Genomic DNA, 4,762 nt, shown 5'->3' with positions numbered 1-4,762 from the left:
ACGTTCTTCGCTGCAGCTGCACAAGTTTGTGGATGAAGGATTCACAAGTTAGTTGAATCGGTTGAGATGGTTTCTAGTTTTGAAATCAGGGTTTCTCTAAAGTTCTCCAGGGGTGCAAGAATCTGCTACTGTGTGAGAAGGACTTCGGGTTACTCACAAGATAAGATGGTGGCAGGCTGCTAGCATAAGAAAGAAAGGTTTCAGAGCTGTCTTCGATCTGCAGTCACAAGGAGTGTGTGATAGTCACAAGGTGTGTGTGACTATATGCATTGGAGTTTCAGATTTCTTCATATTCTGCAAGTTATTGGAACTGAAAGCATAGTGGAGCACAAAGGGTTTTCGCACTGGTTTTTGTATGGGATTGTCTGAAGATTCAGTGAGGGATTTGACGGTGTTCTTAGGTTATCTCTACATGGTATATCAGTTGCAGATGGTGTTCTAATATATGTGGTTATTTCAGCTCGGTATCTCATGGAATTCTTGGAACTAGGGGACGCCTTAGAACCTTGAATGATATGAGTGTTTCATGGCTGTTTCAGATGGTATTCTCTAGTCAGCGTTGCAGAAGGGTTGAAAGAGATCGACTTATGCGGGTTTGTCTATGTGTGATTATGAGAGTCTACAGTCGGGTAGAGGTTCAGAGAACAAGATACTACAAGACTGCTATTTTCAGAGGGAATGCAATGTGGTTTTCTAAGCAGATATGTGTTTGGTGCAACACATAGTTTTCTGCTGGAATGGATCTGCGAGAACGAGGAGTTACTTGTTCAAGGCAGAGTTCGGCTGAACAGGTTGCAGTGTCAAATCGAGATTGATTCAGGATGGAAACATGTATGTTTCGGGTTTTCTGCATGGGATTCAGTAGTAGTTTGTTTTGGCTTCTCAGAGCATATGAGGGGAAGAAAAAATGGGTCTACAGGGTATCACGGTTGCAGAGGTAATGATTTGTTTGCGTCGAAAGTCTTCTTAGCAAGTTGAGCTAAGCGGCGGGATCTGTTGGTAACAGCAACGGTTCAGAGTGATGTTCAAGGCAAGGTGTTCATTCAAATTGTTACAAAGGATATTCTCAGGATGAGGAGTTTGGTGTCTACGGGCTATTGAGGTTGGATAAGGATTGAGTCAAAGGGCTTCTGGTTTGAGGCAGTGGTGATTTAGGTTCTGCAGGAGCTTCAAGTTAGCATCGACATCAGCTGGAAATTCTGGAGAAGAAGAATCAGTAGATTTGTAGTCACGATCACAGTAAGTATGACAAACCAAAGATGACGTTGAACATGTAGCGTCAGAGAAAGCAGATGGCATTCGTTTGTGGTAGACAACAACGGCGTCAGAGACAAAGGAAGAAACGTTCATAGAGGATGATCTCAAAGCACGTGGTGGTTTCAGGTTGGTGAAATCATAATGAGAGACTTGCAAGGGATGCAGCGGTATTTGCAAGAAAGGGAAGACTCGCGTAAGCTGCAGCAAGAAGGCTGCACAGGTGGGCGTGTTTGTGATCAGCAGTGTTGGAGATTGATTTGAGTCGTTTGGGATGGAGGATATCTCAAGGGAAGACAGACTCACATTAAGTCAAAGCTAGACTTAAGGAGATGGAATCAAAGGTTATCAATCTCACAGGGACTGAAGGTTTTTCAGAGATCACAAGGAATATAGGTTATCTTAGCGAAAGATGATCAACGGATCTTGCAGCTGCACAGGTTAGTTATCGTGTGACAACAATATGACGAAACAAAGGTGATTTGTTTTGGGTCAGTTCAAGTCAGGCTCGTGGGTGCATGAGAGGAATGGTTTCTGGCTGGTAGAAGAAAGTCAGAAGAGTCACCAAGTTAGTGTGACTGAAACATGGTGTACCTCCACGATGAAGAAACTAGGGCAATGGAAAAGTGTGTAAAAACCTACACAAGTATATGCTGGAGCAATGGCTATTTGTGGTATGTAACAACTTTAGTGAGGTTGTGTGAGTGACACATAAAGTTTTTGGCGGTAAGAAAAAAGCCAGAATGGTCAACAAGTCAGTGCGGCAGGAATAGGTTGTACCTCCACGAAGAAGCAACTAGATCAAGGACAAAGTGTGTAAAAGCCTACACAAGGGTATGTTGGAGCAAATGGCTATTTGTGGTAACAGCATGTAGTAGCTTTAGTAAGGTCGTGTGAGTGACAGGAAACCAAAGAAAAAGGCGATTCAAGGTTAGACTTAACTTGAAGATTCTGGTCAAAGGCAGAGAAAAATGCGTAGGCGGAATCGGGTTGAACAGGTTGTTACGACTGGTTGTAATCCTGAGGAAAAAGGGTATGAGACAACAGTCATCAACACTTGTTCAAAAAGCAGAAAGTCGCTACCACAGTTAGTAGAAGCGTGTGTGAGTTATACCTTAGAGGAATCGTCAAGGATGTTTAAGTCAGAAATTCCAGATGAATAGACTCAGAGGAGAAGTAAGGACGCCGGTCTGGTGTCACGACCACAATGGGCAAGGTGGAGCTCTCAGACAAGAATCGAAGCTCAAAGGCAAAAGGAGAAATTTGTAGACTTGACCAGGTCGGAACTTCAGATTTGAACATGTTATGGTTCAAGTATAGTTACAGCTGGAGAAACTCGTCATGAGACTCGAGTTTGACATAAGAGAAGCTGTAAGGGATTATCTCAGGAGCATCACAGACATAGATGATGGGAGACCAGTTACATAAACTTAGTTACAGAGACATGGTACTTCTAAAGGGTTATTTGATTCAGGTGGAGCCACTGAGATTATATAAAGATTGATGCATCAAGGATATATATAATCTGATTCCAGGTGGAGTGAGTCACTGGTTAGAAGATGTCTTGATTGGTTCAGCTAAAGGGGTAAAAGTTTCGGTTAGCAACATGGTCAGCTCAAGGGAGTAAGAGCTGGAAGGAAAGGTTATTCCATGACAAGAGGGGCGTGGATATGTTCAGTGTGTCAAGGCCAGGAGTGTCAAGGTCATTTAACAAGTACAAGGCGCATCATTAGGATATTTGTAAGAGGAGTCTTACATAAGGGAACTTGTCGGCGAGACAAGTAAATCGGCATATGTATCATGAATACACTGCAGTGAGGTTGATACAAGGGACCACGAAATCAGAGCCGAGTATGATGCAAGATAACACGTGGTGAGGTACTTGGTTAAACTGAAAGTATGTAAGTATCAAGAGATAATGAAATATTGGTAGTGAAGATGAAGAATGGTGAGATGAAGCAAATTAAGAAACTGTTAGAAGACATTGCAGGGATTGCAGAGAATTGTCTTATAGTATGTCAATCTCAGGAAGGGTAAGACTTTTTCTCCACAAGCAGGCTCATCTTAAGCTCATGTCATGGAACTGAAAGAAGTTTCATGAAGGTATAAGTGCAGGAAAAGCCGATTGCATTTATGGATTAGAACATGTGGAGTTCTGGATATTTGGTCGCATCACAGAGGAATATTGAGGCAGTGCCCTCAGAAAAGTCCATTAGCAAATGGCTAGATACTCATCGATGGCCAGGTACTCATCATGCTACTGGCGGGTTCAATGACTAACAGGCGTGTTCAAGTCGTTGATGGTGATGCACATGTTTCGGTGTTTGGAGACATCTTAATACAAGAAGGGTATTGAGATAATGAATTCACAACTGAGAAAAGGAGTGATATCAGGGATTCTAGATAAAGACATCACATGCAGCTCGTGAGGAGAGCCAAGGTGTATCATGGATTCAATGGTATAAGACTCAGTTCATTCAACTAGCAGTGAGGTCTAAATCTGTTAGTGGAGGTTCTGTTATTGCAGACAGTTTGATCAGATGGTGGAGCAAAGATATTTCTGTCGATAGTCTTCCTAATCATATGGTTTTAGGCGGCGTGTCCTGCTTAAGTGTGCAGCGGCACAAAGTGATGCTCAAGTGTAATCTGTTCAAGAACATCAAGGGTAAGTCAAAGACTGTTTCAGAGATATGGAACATGATTGACTTCAAGGGTTTACAGTTGATTCAAGGAGAATTATGTGGTAGCAATTTCTGTTAACAACATGAAGGGTGAATAAAGGTTTTGTCGAGAGTCTGTCCAGCAGTGATGGTTGGATGGCGGGTCCTGTTCTGAGTAACTGCAGTACAAAACGTGTTCAAGGCTAGAGTGTTTTAAACAAGTAGAGAATCAGAGGTTGTTTCAAGTCTGAAGCATATATGGTTCAAAAGTTGTTGCACAGTATTCAAGGAATTTGATTCAAGGCTCAGTGCACATGAGTGGAATCGAAAGGCCAAGGAGGAAATCAACTTGCAGAAGGATGTTCAGGTTTCTGTTCAAGCACTTGAACAGATTCGTGATTTTGACAGCAAGGTTGTGTTGTTGATAAGTTCACGAGGAGTAACAAGATATGAAGTAACACGACGTCAATGAGGAGTTGAGCTTGACACTTGGAGTGTAGCAGCTGAGTTCGCAACTCAAGACAATAGATGAAGGTGATGGATATTCAGAATGGCAATGAGATTGTCACATACCTTTCATCAGGCGTGATGTCTATGTTCGTTGATGGGGCTAAGTGGATTTAAGTGTTTTAATCTACTTGAGCGGTTGTGGTGTATAAGTTGAAGCTTATGCAGATTTAAAGAAGATCATGAAGGAACTTCAAGCTTGGCTCAAGGTTAAGCTGAGAGAAGTGAGAAGAGATAAGAGAAGACAAGGAGATGCAGAAGATGAGCATCAAGAGGTGTCGGCACAAAGTAAGGGTTATGGACTTGGACCAAACAGGTGGAGTTTTGTGAGGTTTGGTCAA

Source organism: Brassica oleracea, chromosome C9 (assembly GCF_000695525.1).
Source record: "Brassica oleracea var. oleracea cultivar TO1000 chromosome C9, BOL, whole genome shotgun sequence".
NCBI lineage: Eukaryota > Viridiplantae > Streptophyta > Magnoliopsida > Brassicales > Brassicaceae > Brassica > Brassica oleracea.
This window is presented reverse-complemented; position numbering follows the sequence as displayed.